We start from the raw sequence: 17,983 nt of genomic DNA on the forward strand, positions 1-17,983 counted from the left end.
AGGGATCAGCCAGGCCTTAGAGGTCATCTCTTCCCCTGGTCTGCTCTCTTGAATAAACTTGCTTAGCCATTTCCCTCTTCAAAACCAAACCACGCTAGAAACAAGGGGTCGCTATCGGCCCTCCACTGCCCCTTTAGCTACATATTGCCCATCGCTTGCTTCCCCTTCTCAACAAGCGGGATGAATTTGGCTGTGAGCACGGCCTCGACTTCCTCCCTCCTATTTACTCAAATCCACCCTGATTTAATTTATGTTTAGTTTTTGTTTGATACTGATCATCCCTATCTCCTTCTCCCCTTGGGTCCCCCTTTGGCTCCTGAGACTTACCTCCCTTGGGCTTCCTCCCAGGCTCCGCCCTCCCAGGCCCCACCCCTCCTAGATCTGCCCCCCCCCAATCCGCCCCCCCTTTCTGGGATCCACTTGCACGCAGCACTCTGCAGAGCTGTGGAAGGGAGTCCACAAAAGGCCCCACCCCAGCAGGGGGTAAAGACTTGGGCCTGGTGGACAAGGTGACGAGTTGTTTTTTTTTTTTTAATTTATTTTATTTATTTATTTTTGTCTGCGTTGGGTCTTCTTTGCTGCACGCGGGCTTTCTCTAGTTGTGGTGAGCGGGGCCTACTCTTGGTTACGGTGCACAGGCTTCTCATTGCTGTGGCTTCTCTCGTTGCGGAGCACGGGCTCTAGGCGCACGGGCTTCAGTAGTTGTGGCTCGCGGGCTCAGTAGTTGTGGCTCGCGGGCTTAGTTGCTCCGCGGTATGTGGGATCTTCCCGGACCAGGGCTTGAACCCATGTCCCCTGCATTGGCAGGCGGATTCTTAACCACTGTACCACCAGGGAAGCCCAGGTGGTGAGTTCTTGATCCACATTTATTTTTACTGTTAGAAGGACCTTTGCTAAGGATCTTGAGTACTGGACAGGTTCCCAAGTTCAGAGGATACATGTATCCCCTACATGCCGCGGGGCTTGTAGGGGAGAGAGGGTTGGAGAGTGTGTGAAGGGTGTTCAGTGCTGGGCTAGCAGCTGGGACCCCATTTCACAGACCCCTAATCCTCGTGTGAGAGGCAGAACCGGGGGCCACTTGGGGAGGGTCAGCATCCCTCCCCGGGCTCCCCCAAGGAAGGCTGGAACCCTGGCGCTCCAGTTATTTACTGCTGTCTGAAAAACGGATGCGGCAGAGCAGGTCTGCAATTTGGACAGGAATGAGGGCACGGGAGAAGCCTCATCTCGGCTCCGCGAGGTATCAGCTGGGGCACGTCAGGGGGCTGAGGATCCACTTACAGGATGGCTTTCGCACATGCTGGAGAGTTGGCGCTGGCTGTTGGTTGAGAGCTTGGGGGCTTGGTTCCTGTCCCCACGGGCCTCTCTCCCATCGGCTTGGCCTTTCTCAACCAGTCTGCTGGCTGGTTCCCAAGAGACAAGAAGTGGAAGTTACCAGTTTCTTAAGGCCTGGGCCCCACACTGACACAGTGATTATCTTGCATCCACTCTACTCTACTGGTTAAATAGTTGCTAGGCTCAAGTTCAAGAGTAGAGGACAGAGATGCCACCTAGTGATAGGAGGAGTATCAGAGAATTGGGGGCCGTGTTTTCAAACTGCCACACCTAGGATCCTGCCTTTACCCCTCTCTCCTCCTCCCTGTGCTCTCTGTTACTCTTCGCCTCCATCCTTTCAGGTTGGGACTGGGTGGGGACAGTCAGTAAAGTGAAGCCCAGAAAGTTACGGCATGGGTCACACCTTTCTTTCTCCACCCCAGCCTTAGGGCTGCGTCCCTCAGTGGTGGTCAAGCTTGCAGATGAAAGGCCGTGGTAATTCAATGTGTCCCTTCCAGGAGGGTGAAGAGGAGGGGAGGGAAGGAAGAAGTTTCACGGAGCTTCAAGCAAGCTGGGGCTTCCATCTGGGGCAAGAGGAATTATCTGAGTGAAGGGAAGAGAGGTGAACAGAATAGCAGGAGCATTTCTCAGTGTTTCCGAGAGGCCTTGGCCCCTCAACGTACAGAGCAGAGTTCCTGCTATTACTGTGATGGTTATAGGTGGGTTATTACCATTAGAATGAGTTTAAGCTTCTTTTCCGTGTTCTTTCATTGTGCTTCAAAAGTAATAGAAATTAATAGTCACGAGGCCCAGCCAGCTCAGGGATTTTCCTTTGAGGTTGGTGACAAGGAAGTGAGGCGTCTCGTGCCAATGAAGCCGGACACCTGTGCTGCAGATCATCAGCTGAAGCCGCGAATTAACCCCACAAACGCTGCCAAGCAACTGTGGGGGTAATGACCGTCTCCCTCCAGACCCAGCCCAGTCTTGAGCCCATGACCTTGAGCGACACTGTACCTCCCACGGCTATTCTATAAAGGGGAGAATGATGGCAGGCAGCGGACTGGCTCTTTCCAATCATGAAGGTAACGAAAGACATAAATATACGAACTGCCAAGGCTTCCAGGGTGAGAGTGGCTCAGTGCCGAGAACCGCAGTGGCCTTTTTACACCAAGTAGGCACGTTTTCCTGATATAATTGTCTTCCTTTTTCGAGCATTGAATTAATTTCTCTCATGCACACACGCCCTTCTGCCTCTATCCGACCAGATTTCAGAATGGCCTTCACCAGGAAGAATTTCTAAAGTGCAGTGAATACGGTGAACATTTATCTTTTGTTTTGTTTTGTTTTTATTTTTTGGCTGTGCTGCACGGCACGTGGGATCTTAGTTCCCCAACCAGGGATTGAACCCACGCCTCCTGCATTGGAAGTGCAGAGTCTTAACCACTGGAACTCCAGGGAAGTCCTGGGAACATTTATCTTCAAGGAGTTTCCACCCAAGGGGACAAGAGAGTCCAGGGATGTTGCTAGCAGTCAGCTTGGGATTCAGGAATGATTTCTCTGGGAATCCCTTCCACCTCCATCAACACACACCAGATGAGCTCGTGAAAAGCTGAAGCCCAGCTCCCTCTGAGACAGCTTAGCATGGGTGGATTGGGAGATTTCATGGGATTTTGATGATCTACGATTTAGATCATCAAAGACAAAGGGCAGTGGAGTCCGTGAGGGAGGCCGGGCAGGAGATGGAGAAAAAGGAGATGTTGGGAATGAGGCTGCCTGCAGCCACGAAAGAGCACATCCTCCAGGGTCCTGGGTTTAAATTTTGGTCCCATTTCTTAGGACTTTTGGCAAGACCCTTTTTAAATCTCAGTGTCAATATCTAAAAAGTGGGGATTCAAATAGCTACCTCGATAGAGTTGCTGTGAGAATTAAATGAGATAATGAATGTTTAGCAGTGTCTGGAGGAGTAGGAGTTAAGTAATGGGAGTGAACGTGTGCATTTGGGGGGCAGGAACTGGTCTGGTTTGTGTCGGGGAGGAGAGTGAGGTCAGCGTGCAAGAGAGTGGGGTGTGATTGTGAAATCACACAGAATATTGGTGGTAGGAGATTGGATGTACCACTTCCCAGATGAGTCATCTGAACCCCAGAGAATGAAGTAATTTACCAAATGAACGCTGTGTCTGCAATACCATCTGAACATGTGGCCTCAAACATACAAGATCTTTGAGGGCAGAGGCTGTAACTTCCACGTCTTTGCAAAGCCCTGCAAACCCCAGCGCATCATGTTGGGGCTCAGTGACTACTTCTTGAATGAGGGCAGCACGAGCTCACCAGAAGAATGTGGTCAGTATACTGATGCTTTAGTGCTCCTCTACACTTCACCAACCAATCAGATCAAAACCCATCTGTCTTAGAGTGATTAGGTTAAAACGTTTTTATGTGTTCAGGCCTGACAATTTTTTCTCGTGTTTTTGGGGTTTTGTGTCATGCTTAGAAATAGCTTTCTCTCCTCGATTCCTCTAAAGCTATGCATCCGTGTTCCGGTCACACACGTTTCTGATTTCAGCTGTTCCCCTGTCAAGTCCAATCCACCTGGGTGCTCTGGTGGGAGTAATCCCATACAGCCTTCCTCCCGCAGGGGGAGGGGAGGGGGAGGGGCGTGGCTGGGGGCGTGGCCCCGGAGTTGGTTGCTGTGTGAGCTTTGGCCAGTTCCTTCACCTCTCTGTGTCTCCATCCCTCAGCTGTAAAAGGGGATAACAGTAGAACCCACCTCAGAGGTATGAGGTCAGGAGTGATTGAGGTAACACATGGCGCTAACATCTGTGGCTGGCGCAGAGGGTATACTTAGAAAACCTTGAATATCCTATTCTCATCCACCCTGCACCGTCTCTTAAGGACCTTCAAGATGATGGGCAGAAATCTGGGTCCCCACAATTCCAGCGCTTGGACAGTGGACCGAGCCCCGGCAGCGCTGCCCCAAGGGCTGGGAAGCGGCGTCCAGCTCTGTCTGCCCCAAGGGTGACCCGAGAAGGGCCAGGCCTGCAGGAGGGCCGGCCGGGCAGGGCTGGGAGAGGGTGGGTGGACAGACCACGGAGCCAAGGCTGGAACTGCGGGGATCCGGCTCACTCTCATCGCTAGGAGTCTCTGTTGCCACTAGAATCGTGGTCGGCGGCTAACTCACCAGCTTGCGGGCTCCTTCTCAGAGTGAAAACTCTCTTGGGTGCCCTTCCAGCCTCTTTCAGCCTTGCCGTCCCAGTAGGATCGGTGTGCTTTTTTAATAAAGGAAATTAAACACACATACACAGTTTAAATAATTAACAAATCGAGGATTAAGGATAGAGATTTCCTGGCTTTGGCTGGGTTAAAGCCAGCCACTTAACAAAGGGCAGCTGATGAACGGCCTCTGCAGGGCACGCAGAGGCAGGTCCGCGCCAGCCTGCCAGCCCGCTTGGCGCGCGGGGAGGGCAAACCCTCTCTGGGATGCTCTTGCCCTCGCCCTCGCTCCGGAGGCCAGGTGAGGGGCGAGCCCCCGAGCAGGGCGCCCCAGTCTGCCCACGGCCCGGCGGCTGGCATTCCCTTCTAGTTCGGGGCTTCGCTGGGTGGGCTGCAATGGTCAGAAGCCCCATGCGTTGTTTGTAAGCCTCTCCTTCTTCCTGACAGCGCAGCTTCTGCCACTTGGGCCAGGTGTGGTCCCACGGTTTCTGCTGTGCTTCACAGCCAGCGCTCCATCACAGCGGGCGACCCGCCCTGCCTCTTTCCTTCTCCCGCACCTGGTCTGGATGAAGTGCACCCTCCCGGAGGCAACCCGGGCTGGAAGGCTCTACCCCCGCGGGTCCCGCCCTAATTACCCTCATTCGTCATCCCTTCCTGGCTCTCGCGGCTGCCAGACGATCAGAGTGGCTCCAGCCCCCCCGCCCCCCGCAGAACCCAAGTTCTGCTTCCTTGGGAGCCTTCACACCTGCCAAGTGCCCCCTCTCTCCTCTTTGCCAAGCTGCATTCTTCCCCTGCTCGCGTTCTCCCTCTTCAGTAGTCGGCCTGGCCTGCCCAGCTAGGCTCAGGGCGTCCTCATCATCCCAGCGTGCCCTCGGCAGACACGCCTACACGCCAGGGCTGGAAAGGTTCCGGTGGCTTTATTAGCGCCCCGGAGGCTGTACACACTCTTCTTCATGATGCCCGAAGCGCCCTTCCCCAACTAGCCTTTCTGGTTGACTCTTCTTTCAAAACCCTGTTCCAGTAGCTAAACTTTCTTTTAAAACCGGCCCTTACGCCCTCAGTTTCACTTTTGCTTCTCTGCACTTCCTTTGAAGTGCATACTATTACTACCGTATTACCATAGCAAATTGGTAGTGAGTTACTTGACTGCTCCGTTTTCTAGACTTTGAGATCCTTGAAGGCAGAGCTCACATCTTATTTATTTTATTATTTTAGTAAGATATCTTAATAACATCTTACATATCTTTGTATTTCCAGAACCAAACACAGCACCTTGGGATCCTCTTTTTCTTTTTTCTTTTTTTCCTGAAGTAGTCTATAATGAATCACTAATTCCTTGACCATGTTTCTTTACCTCCAGAGTATTTCTTTCATGTCTTCTATCTTATACTTCCCTTACCTCACTCATCCTATTCCTAGATATCTGCTCACGAGAACACCAAATTTTCCTTTTTTTTTTTTTTCTGTTTTGACTGCCATGCAGCTTGTGGGATCTTAGTTCCTCCATCAGGGACCGAACCCTGGGCCCTGGCAGTGAGAGTGCCAAGTGCTACTACTGGACCAGGATTCCCAGAAAATCAAATTTCTTAAGGATTCACAGTGGAATTGCTGAACTCACAGGGATTCTCCAGCTATTTTTTTTGTTTATTTGTTTCAAGGGCATGACTCCATATTTATAAAAGAGATCTTGTCTCACTCTTGAACATGGCAGGAGGAACAAATTAAAGAAGAGTAGATGAGGGTGAAGGACAGAAGTCCATTCCACGGTCAGCCCTCAGAACTGATGTAGTGCCTTTGATCAATCCCAAAATGGTCCCAGGGATGTGCAGGCAATGGCTGTCCTTGTTTCAGACAAGAGAAGAAGCACGGGGTTTCTGTAACAGAAGGAAGCCACTGGTGTGAGAATGGGGTAGCATTGTTTTGTTAAGACTAATTTTAAGGATTTATTTTTTTATTAATTAAATTTAATTTCAAATCTATTTAATTTAGTAAATTTAAGGATAATCTTGTAAATAACCTAAGAAAATAGAATAATGCATTTGAGAATGAAATATAAAGTATTAGCTTAGGTAATGAAGAAGAATTGCCTGTATCATAGGTAGAATGAACCTGGACCAGGAGGAGGAGAGAACTGACTGATCGGGAAGAAGAACGGACATAGAAAGTGGAAATAGAAATAGGAAGGAAACAGGAAGTGAAGGCTTCTTTAATCTGATATAATTGGTCCAGGACAAATCTATCCTGTGCTTCAGGTAACTCTGGATGCCAAAATGGACACATTTTTATTTATAGGCTACTACCACTTGTCCTTTGAAACCCTTACCTCCGGCACATGGAAAACCCTCATTCAAGAACTCCACGAGCTTGCCCCGGGCAGCTAGCCTGATTCATAAAATGCCAGAGCATTGTACACTCCCTCTGTACGTTATTATAGTTTCAAATGATGGTTCTCATCTGGATAAAATCTCCTTTGAGCTATTGGCGTTATTGCCTTAATTACATTTGTACCTTCAAATTCAATGCTTTATGAGAATTCTCCATTTGCTATGAACAACTAAAACCAAACCAAAACAAAATCAAATACCTGCCTAATTACAGAGCTTGCTGACTGGTTACCTATGAAACATTTACAGACTACAGATGTTTTGTTTGTTGGCCTATACAGTGTTTTAATTTTTGCATAGCTTTCAAAATTTTAAAATGTGGAGATTTCTCATAAAAATCAGGATTTCTGACTTGTATTGAATAATTGGAAGACCTTGTGTCACTGGACCCCTCATCCTGGATGGTAATATATGCACTACTAAATGGACATATATACACTGCCAAACATAAAATAGATAGCTAGTGGGAAGCAGCCGCATAGCACAGGGAGATCAGCTCGGTGCTTTGTGACCACCTAGAGGGGTGGGATAGGGAGGATGGGAGGGAAGGAGACACAAGAGGGAAGAGATATGGGGATATATGTATATGTATAACTGACTCACTTTGTTATAAAGCAGAAACTAACACACCATTGTAAAGCAGTTATACTCCAATAAAGATGTTAAAAAAAAAAAGACCCAAAGCAGCCAAAAATAAATAAATAAATAAATTAATTAATTAAAAAACAAAAACAAAAATGGGTGAAACCATAGCGTTATCTGTAAAAAGACGCTACTGGAATACAGGACTATTGCAACCAGTTATCTTTTAAGTGATTGCCCAACTCATTTTAAAATCATTCTTTATGATAGAACATTTATGCCATAAGGAATAATTAAACAGGCAGGTGCCAATTTTTGAAAAATAAGTTTACCCCAAATAGCTTATTTGTGAGCCCACGCCATGGGTCTCTCACTTGAACGGTGGTCTTCTGTTGTCCACGACAGACAGGCAGCGGCATCTCACAGAAGTGTATTTTGGGGGCCTGAGGAGCTTCCTAGGAAGGAACTCAGCCTGGGTTACTGCTGGGGAACTGGTGAATGGACGCAACTCTATCTGCAAAAGCTGGGGAGCTTCCTGGAAAGAGACTCATCCAAGGGGAAGAAGTTGCCCAAGAAGAGGCTCTGAATGGCTTGGGCGGGAGGGTCCGGGGGAGATGTTCCCCTAACCTGTTCCGGGTCCAGTCTACTTCACACTCGCACGTCTAGAGACAGAGAGAAGGACTACGAGTATAAAATGGGATGATCTCTTGTAACACACTCCATAAAATCCTGGGGCTGAAACAGCAGTGCTTTGAGACTCCCTCCCTCTGGCACAGTTTACTCTCCCATAGGCTGGGAACCATGAGAACTCAGGACATCAGTGACCTCACCGGCGGGGAACAGCTGTACCCTGGGGGTGAGCAAGACGAGGCATGGTGCCTGGTGGCACAGTGTTAGCCCCAGCAGGAAGTGCTAGAGCGGGTGGGGCACTGGCAGCCTGGAGAAATACACAGGGGACACTCCCTGAGCATGCCAGGAAGTTCTTGGGAGGGGCCAGAGAGAGGTGGCATTCCTGTGCTAGCAGGTAGAAGCAAGAGTCTTTGAAAATTGCTGATTACTCTTAATACTACCTCTTCCAAACATTGGTGAGACCTAGGAAAACTTGGGTTCCATCATGTATTTGGTAATCATCTTATATTCTAAAATCATACTATAAACAGTGGTTAGATTTTTAAATAAGGAAGAAAATAAGAAGGAGGGAGGGAAGGAAGGAAGGAAGGGAAAGAAGAAGGGAGGGAGGGAGGAAGCCCAATTTCTCCCATTATAAACTATACATTGGCTAAACACTATACATTTGTTATTGAAAAAAGAGTAGAACTCTTTCTGTTCTTAAACCCATAAAATACATTGAAACATACCAAAGTGCTAAGCAAACAGATAACTGGCCTCTGGTGCTTTTCCACTATCAGCCGAACTGTTCACCTTAATCCACGTACTTACTTAGGGTTCAGAACTCAGAATGTACTTAGGGCTCTGTCCATTACTTAATCCCTGAAATATACTGTTAACATCCTACATGGGGTGGTTGGGACAGGAATGAAGAGTCCCAGCACCAGATGAGGAGGGGCACGATGGGTAGGCAGGCAGAGAAGAACTAGCATCTATTGGACATCTTTTTTTGGTTTCTTCTCTAAATGTTCATAGGATCTTTATTATTTTTTTTTCAGAAGAAAACATTGGCATCTATTTTTTAACCACTTTACTGAGGTATGACTGACATACAAAACGTTGCACATATTTAATGTATACAACTTGATGAGTTTTGAGACAGGTATATATCTGTGAAACCATCACCCTAATCTATGCCATAAACGTGTCTATCACCTCCAAAAGTTCCCTCCCACCCTCTTTATTGATTATCTTTTTTTTTCAATTAATTCATTTATTTATTTTTGACTGCTTTGGGTCTTCATTGCTGCGAGCGGGCTTTCTCTAGTGTGGCAAGCGGGGGCTACTCTTCATTGCTGTGCGTGGGCTTCTCATTGCGGTGGCTTCTCTTGTGGTGGAGCACGGGCTCTAGGCGCGTGGGCTTCAGTAGTTGTGGTACACGGGCTTAGTTGCTCCGCGGTATGTGAGATCTTCCAGGACCAGGGCTCGAACCCGTGTCCCCTGCATTGGCAGGTGGATTCTTAACCACTGGGCCACCAAGGAAGTCCTGATTATCTTTTATGTGCTGGTTCATTTAAGGGTAACTCTTCATTTATCAAGTGTAGATTATATGCCTATCATGTACTGGACCCTTTATAACATATCTTGTTGGATCCTCAAAAGATTCTCATCCAGAAAAAACAAAACTGAGGCTCAGAGAAGTTAAGCAAATTGCAAAAGTCAATAGAAGTATTAGAGCCAAGCGTGCTCAGTTCCCAAGGGTGGTCACCAGCCTGGAGGATTAGGGTGAAGTCAAGAGGAAGAGGAAGGGGGAGCAGCTGGTGACTCGGGGGTGGAGGCGGGGGTGGGCCCCCCGGTGAGAAGTCACAGGTCGCCGCGGATGTGGGAAAAGGCAGGGATTCCTCAGGCGGGGTCGTGGCAATGATGAGGAAAAGAGGCCGGAGGGGTTCCCGTACAGTCAAGGTGCTTTCAGGGCAGTGGGAGAGCGGAGAACAACTTCACTGGGCAGATGTGAGAAATGGGGACCAGGAGAGGAGAGGGGCTGAGAAGCAGGGATGAGGCTAGAGACTGGGGAGTGAGGGAGTTTCTGCTGCGGGTTTTTCAGGGCGGCCGGCAGAGACAAGACAGGCTGAGTCTGAATTCACAGCAGAAGGACATGTGTGAACCGTGTGTCCCAGGCAAGCCTTGCCTCTACTAATAATCTTGGTCAAAGGTTCCACTTTTATTACCTTAAAATATTACTGAATGTTTAAAAGCCTGGAGTCTCCAGGCTAATAGCAATTCCTGTAATTGTTTTTAAAGGATTAATTCCCAGTGTTTTCGTTTTTATTCTATACGGAGAAGATTCCTTTTCTTCGTTCCTTTATAAACTTTATTCCTTTATAAGATTCAACACTGGAAACTAGCATCTTAAGGACTACACATTCCAGGAATTTGCTGCAGGGTCCTTAGTACCTGGAGCTGGTATTAAAAAGATCATTAAGAACAGAGCATCTCTTCATTCCCTGGAGCTCCTGGTAATTTGTGTTTAAAAACTAGACTAGACTCCAGCAGAGTTAATATTTACAGGGAGGGAAAATATTATTTACATGGACCCCAGACACCAAAACAGCTATAAATTCACATATAGTTAACCTCCATCTGCTCCTTATTTTCTTTACTTATTAAGTCAATTCAAGACCTATTATCATATATAAAGTTGTTTCAATAATTTCACCCACAAGCCCTTTAAAAGGAAAATAAAAAATGAAGAACTTGCCAGATTCTCATTTAATGTAAAGAACCTTTACAGACTTCAGAAGGAGTGCTTCTGGGTAAAGTAAATGAGAAAAATGTGGAAGAAAAATAAATTATTGCCATTTTGTCCTTTGGAATTATATAGAAATTGAAGAGGAGGAAATGGATTCCAAGGGGTGAAATCTTCCTCCAGAATGTAACAGGCTATTCTTAAGGATTTCCAGGAATAAAAGAGCGTGCATATGAACAAACTAATCCGAAAGGCAAATTATACTGCTTAACAATATGTGCATTCATTAATGTGAATGGACAAATAAGGTTCTCAACCAAGTCATAAAACTCTGCACCTTCTGGGTCTTTCTCTGCACCTCCTGCAGCAGCTTGGTAACTCCAAATTCAGGCTGCCTGAGTGTCCATGTGTCCAGGACATCTCAAGATTTCACCCCAGGCTTAATCCAGCTCAGGTTATGCGATCCACTTACCTTTCAGGACAGGAATCAAGAGAATCTCCTCACTTAATACACAGCAAGGAGGACCTGAACGTCGGTGGTAATTGGGAAGGCCTGTTGGGGTCAAAGTAGCAAAGGAATTTAGAAGCCAGAGGAGTCCACACAAGAACTTGTACATGTATGTTTATGGCATCATTATTCATAAGAGCCAAAAATGTTAACAATTCAAATGTCTATCAACTGATGAGTGGATAAATAAAATACGGTATATTCATACGATGAAAAATATTCAGCAACAAAAATAAATGAAGGACGGATATATACTACAACATTGATGAATACAAGTCACCAATATCAGAAATGAAAGGGGTTATCACTACAGGTCCTACAAACATTAAAAGAATAATAAGGAATATTATGAACAACCTTATGCCAACAAATTCAACAATTTAGATGAAACTAGACAAACTCCTTGAATAACTTATAAAAGCTGACACAGGATGAAAAAGAAAATTTGAATAGCCCTTTATCTAGTAAAGAAATTGAATTTGTTACCAAAAAAACTTAGGAAGAAAATTCCAGGCTCATATTGTTTCACTGGTGAATTCCATGAAATATTTAAGAAAAAATAATTCTTTTAAAAAAATGAGTAGGAGGAAAACACTTCTCACTCATTTTATGAGCCCATCATAGCCCTAACACCAAAACTTGATATAACGTTACCAAAAAGAAAAGAAAATTAGCGGCCAATATCCCTTATGAACATAGTCGCAAGAATCCTCAACAAAATATTAGCTAATCAAATCTAGCAATATATAAAAGGGATAAATGTCATGACCAAGTCATTTAGTCCCATCCCCCTGACCTCCTGGAGGTTGAATCAATCACCAGTGGCCAGTGATTTGATCACTCATGCCTATGTGATGTAGCCTCCCCAAAACCCCAAAAGGATGGGATTCAGAGAGCGTCCGGGTTGGTGAATATGTGGACATTCAGGGAGAGTGGTGCACCCGAGAGGTCATGGAAGTTCTGTATCCTTTCCCCACGGCTTGCCCCATGCATCTCTTCTATCAGGCTATTCCTGAGTTACATCTTTTTATAATATGGCAAGTAAAATATTTCTCTGAGTTCTTTGAACGGCTGTAGAAAATTAATCATACCCAAGGAGGGGGTTGCTGGAATCTCCGATCTACAGCCAGTTGGTCAGAAGCACAGGTGACAGCCTGGACTTGTGACTAGCTTCTGGCCTGGGGGTGGGGGTCAGTCGTGTAGGGCTTTGCCCTTAACCTGTGGGATCTGATGCCATCACCAGGTAGATAGTGTCAGAACTGAATTGAATTCTAGGACACCCAGGTGGTATCCGAGAATCAAGAATTGAGTTGGTGGTGCGAAAGCCCCGCCTCCTACCCCCCACATTGGAATAATTGGTGATCAGAATCTTAGTTGGTGTCAGAACCCTCAACACACCAGGCACACCCCACCAGGCACACCTCATCACCAACACAGCCCCACCAGCACCTATGGGTGTTGGAGATCCATAATTGTGCGATTTTCAGAATTTTCCCAAAGGGTTTTCTGATGTTGGTTGTGGTTTCTCTTCCATCATTGGCTGTGGGAAGGAAACCATCAGAAATATTTTATTAATAAAGACATTCCTCTGAGTCTTGTTCTAAAACTATTCACCAAAACCAGAATCAGAACAAAAAATTGAAATGGACTAGGAAATAGCTTCCTTTTGGGGCCTCCTAGCTGATTTTTATTCTGAATCGATTCTGTTTTATTTTCTTATCATAGTGGAGTCACTGCTAACAGAAGAGCAGGTGAAAACCTACATATTCCCCTTGCACCCTTCTCTTCATTTTCTCTGGCTGTATTTTTCTTTCCAATTCTTTGTGGGCTTTTTAGCTCCGTCTCCCCAATGGCCTCCATTCCATCATTTGTCCTCCATTAGTTCTTTTATTGGGTCTATCTTATTTCTGAAATGTTCGCTACTAAAGTGTGTCACAATTCTTAAAATCCCCAAAGCATTCCTAACTCGTATCCTTCTCCTCCCTCCTGTTCCATCTTCATGAGGCACCAAGAGCATCTTTCCTGCGAGACCTTGCTTGGAGCTGACGGTGTACCCAAGAACTCCAGAAGCCTGATTAGTTTTCTTTCTACGGAACGAATCCATTTACCTAGACGATTTCACATTTCAATTCTCAACATCTAAGCATGGCCGGCGCTTTTAGAGTAGAAGAATTCTTTGTCAGAAATAGGCTTTGCTTTTTCTCCTAGAGACATTTGCCACAGGATATCAGTTTTTTTAAAGGAAATATAAACAACCATCTAGTAAGGAAGAAAATCCCACATCTCACAGATTTCACTCACTTCTAGTTTCTTCTTATTCATGCCCAGCTCATGTGAAGGGCTTGTTCAACCCGTCTGACTATGGGAAAATGCCAATTATCAAAAGGGTAAATATTCCCTAAATCTTCAATAATATCTAAAAAGTGTGATTTTATTCTACTCCTGACACATTTTGATGGTTTCATGGGTTAATGGATCTTCTTATTGAATCATTGAGCAAAAGCTTTAAATAAAAACATCAAAGCCTTTATTTTATTTTTCCTCAGCCACAGGACAGACCAACCCTGCAGCCCATTTCCTTATTAGAATACTAGAACCGTCAGATTTCTGCCCACACACTGACCGGGCTTCCCTGTGGGGTAAGGAGTCCTTTTTCTAGCCCTGAACTGAATGCTATTTGTTCTTCCACTGTTCACTCACTATAGTTCTTCTGTAGTATTCTGATTCTGTTGAGAGAATCCAAAATTGGCAAATGCTTTGATTTACAAACCTTGATTTACAAACACAAAGGGTAAACATTTTCTAACTCTTCAGTAGTTTTCCATAATATTCCAAAGCATGCAACTTTATTCTACACGTTTTGACGGTTTCATGGGTTAACGGATCTCCTGACTGAACGATGGAATTATTAAGCCTTGCGTAAATAGTAGAAGCTCCTCTTCAGAGGTGTTAGATAAAGTAGAAGTTTGGCAACAGTCTGAAGTGGGGCTCTATAGACCACCAGCCTGGAAAATCCAGTTTTCAATTCAGTTTCTGCTTGGTCCTGTCCTAGGCTGGTTAATAGAAGCTGAAGCAGGTTGACGATTGAAGCAACTTGGATTATGACGGCTGTAAGATTGAACTTTTGAAGTGTAAGTATACTTAACGTGATCTGATATCTGTGTTTGCTCCTGGAAGGTTGTGTGTGAGTTCAATTTTGGTCACTGCATAATTTTCTCATTTCCTTACACTATAAATTTTAGAATGCTTTACCTTGGTGCCTAATTACCTTTAAAAGGTAGTTATTTCCAACATTTCTCTTTCTGTTTTTCTGTTCATGGGCTTCTGATAAGTAGCCGTTACCCTCTTAATGAATGCGTCCATTGGAAGCTGCACTGGTAATAAGACAATGCTTTTTATAAGGCTTTAATTTATTTCTTTTAAACAAAATTTCTCATGTTGGAGTTTCTTTAAGCAGAGCACATATGCTGATTAGCCTGGGCAAATCTGACTGCTGTACAGGCACTAGGAGGTGCTGACTTTGGGGTTGTCCTCTGTCTGGTTATTTATTGCTGTGTAACCAACCGTCCCAAAACTCAGTGGCTTGAAACAACAATATGTTTTTCTCTCGCATGGTTCAGTGGCTTGGCTGGGTTCGACTGTGTGATTCTCCCTTGCGGTCTCTCATGCAGCTTGCCATCAGATGCTGGCTGGGGCTGGAGTCACTTGAAGGCACTTGGCTGGACGTCCAAGAAGGTTTCTCTGGTCACATGTCATGTGTAGGCTGGGATGACTGCAGAGCTGGGGGCTGGCTGGGTACCTCTCTCTCCCCAAAGCCTCTCTCCATGGCTAGCGTGGAACTCCTCACAACATAGCGATCTCAGGGTGGTAGACCTTCTTTCTGGCAGTGGCTTCCCTGAGAGCGTGCCATCCAATGAGTATGGTAGATAGTGCGAGGTTCCTGGCCTTGGAACTCAGTGCCACTGAGGCTGCATTCTGTTGTTTACATGGAAGTCACAGGGCCAAACCAGATTCAAGGGGACAGGACTATACACAGGCCTGGACGTCAGGAGTTGTAGCCCATCAGAGATCCATCTTTGGAGTTTAGCTACTGTGTTTAATGTATCTCAAATTTATAAAGTGGGTTAGAGTTAAAGCTACCTATTTTGGCTGTATTCCTGGGAACACTTTAATAATAATAATAATAATAATATCTGCCATTCATGCAGCAATTGCACTGTCAACCACTGGAGACAGAGTTGGGCAAAAACAAATTAAAAATTCCTGCTCTCACAGAACTAGTTGGGGAGAAAGGCAATAAAGTAAATAAGAAAATACATAGGATATCAGACGGTGCGAAACTCTACGGAGAAAACGTAAGCAGGAAGAGGATTAGGAAATGTGTGTGTGGAAGCAATGCTAAGTGGGCTCTTAGAGAGTCTGCCCTGATGAGGGGACATTGAAGCAGGGATCTGAAGGACGTGAGGGCCCTTGTGGGGAAAGAGCTTTCTAGTAAGGGGGCCCTTTGGCTGGGGCTCAGTCGGGGGGTTAGGAGACTGGGTCAGAGTGGAGGGAGGGGTGGGGGGGGGCGTGAGGGTTACATAGGCCTTTTACTTACATGAGACTTTTACTCTGAGTGTGAATGGAAGCCCCTGGTGTGGTTGTCTCTGCTGGAAGGGAGCGCGGGTCCAGCGGGGGACAGTCAGGGGGCTACCGCACAGCCCAGGCAATGGGGGCCTGGGCCTGGGTGTTGGCTGCAGAAGTGCTAGGTAGTGAGCTATCATATTAGAGGCACATTTGGAAGGCAGGACCGACGAGATGTGATTACAGATTGGACCTGGAAACAGAGACAAATCTTCTGAGAAGTTTTGCTGTGAATGGAGGGAGTGGGGAACCCAGGCGCAGGCTGGGAGGGACATGTGTTCTCCTCGGTTTTGTTTTTGTTTTGGGTTATTGTTTTTGTTTGTCTGTTTAAGATGTGAAGAATGTTTGTGCATTGGTGGGAATGGTCCAACAGAAAGGGAACAGTTGGTGATGCAGGAGAGGGAGGGGGCTGATTGCTGGTGTGACGTCCTTGAACAAGCAGCAGGGTGGAATCAGGGTACCAGCGACGGATTGGCCTCAGGGAGGTGCACCGGCAGCTCGCCAGAGTAACGGCGGGAAGGACCAGGTTTATGCGTAGCTGGCTGGGTGTGGGGTGGCCTTTACGGAAGTTCTCTTTTGATGCCTCCATCAGATCCACAGAAGAGGATCTGGGGGTCTGGGAGGGAGACAATTTGCCAAACAGCCATCAGAATGAGGGAAGAGTGAACTCACAGGACAGGAGGCAGGATCCCTGGGCAGCGCCTGGCGCCCTAGACGTTCCTGACCAGGGCTTGAAAGCCGGACGAGCGCAGGGCTGTTCTTCTCCATCGTTCCCAGCGGCGCGGAGGCCAGGGTGTTGCTGGAGGACCGGGTACAGAGCAGGGGACCAGGCAGCCAGGTCAGCTCCGAGGGAGGAAGAGGAGGGAAAGGCGCTGGAGTAGCAGGGGAGCGCCCGGACGGGGCGGGTGTCGGGGGGTTGCCTAAGGCCTCGGGGCTACGCAAGCGCTTCCCACCCGGCTCAGCGGGGATTGTGTTCAGATCCTGAAGCTCTCCTAAATTGTCCACAAATATCTTCCGGACCTAACAGAGAAACAAGTAACTTACGGGAAATCACAGACCCCAAACCAACTAACAGAACGACCGAACGCTCGGGGCTTCCTGTCAGGTCAGCTGCCAGCCACTCCCTCCCCCGACCCCGCCGGGCCTTCGAGAAACTGCCAGCCGCGGCCCCAGGCCCGGGGCCCCAGCGAGAGGAGAGGACGCCGCCTGCCGGCCGCCCCCCGCCCCGCCGCCTGGGCCGCCCTCGCCCGCCAAGTTCACCCGGCAGGGCCTCCGCCCCCCGGACCATCCCCCACCTGGGCCACCCTCCCCCTGGCCGGGCCACTCCCACCCGGACCCTCCCCCTGCCGGGCCACCCTCTCCCCGGGCCACCCTCTCCCGGGTCAAGTTCATCCGGCCGGGCCACCCTCCCCCGGGCCGCAGTAAAGGCGGGAGCGATGGTGGAGCCGGCCGGCAGGCAGGCGGGGGCCCTGGGGGCGGCCCGGGGGCTGGGGCGCGGGGAGAAGCGGGGTGAGGCAGGCGTCGCTCGCTGGTCCGCCCTCCGCCCGCCGGGATTGCGGCTTCGGGCCCGGGCACCCACGGTTCCCTCCTCTGCGCCTGCAGCACTTTCCCTGCCAACGCCCGGCCGCCCCCATCCAGCATTTAGGCGTCAGCCTGGAAGCCTTGCTCGGGAGGGCTGTCCCGGCCCCCCAGTCGGTGTCGGGGCCGCGGCCTCCCGAATTTCTCCTCCGCCTCAGTTGTCACCCCGCTACCTTGTCTGCTCATCCTCAGTATCACCAACATGACCAGGAAAGCAGGGCCTCTGTCCCCGCTGCTCACAGGTGTATCCACCGTGCTTACCACAATTCCTAGCACACGCATGCACCCAATAAACGTGCCTTGGATGAGTGGTGAGTCCGGCCAGTCTCCCTGCACCTTCCCAGGCCTCTTCTTTCAGATTGCATGGCTGGTAAGTTCCAGACTCGTCCCAGACCGGGCCTCTGACTCCCTGTTTCTGGTCTCCATTATTCT

The 17,983-nt window shown here is 47.8% G+C and overlaps 1 long non-coding RNA gene across 1 annotated transcript; it reads right to left on the reverse strand.

Annotated features, from left to right (window-relative positions):
• Nucleotides 1–533: 533 nt before the first annotated feature.
• On the reverse strand, nucleotides 534–17,151 carry LOC309651364. The gene is made up of 3 exons (XR_014258069.1): nucleotides 16,646–17,151; nucleotides 7,820–11,395; nucleotides 534–6,395 (listed from the first exon to the last, which is right to left on the reverse strand). It is a non-coding gene; the product is annotated as an uncharacterized lncRNA (long non-coding RNA).
• Nucleotides 17,152–17,983: the final 832 nt, after the last annotated feature.

The sequence above is a fragment of the Balaenoptera physalus genome (assembly GCF_965194825.1).
Source record: "Balaenoptera physalus genome assembly, chromosome: 21".
Taxonomy (NCBI): domain Eukaryota; kingdom Metazoa; phylum Chordata; class Mammalia; order Artiodactyla; family Balaenopteridae; genus Balaenoptera; species Balaenoptera physalus.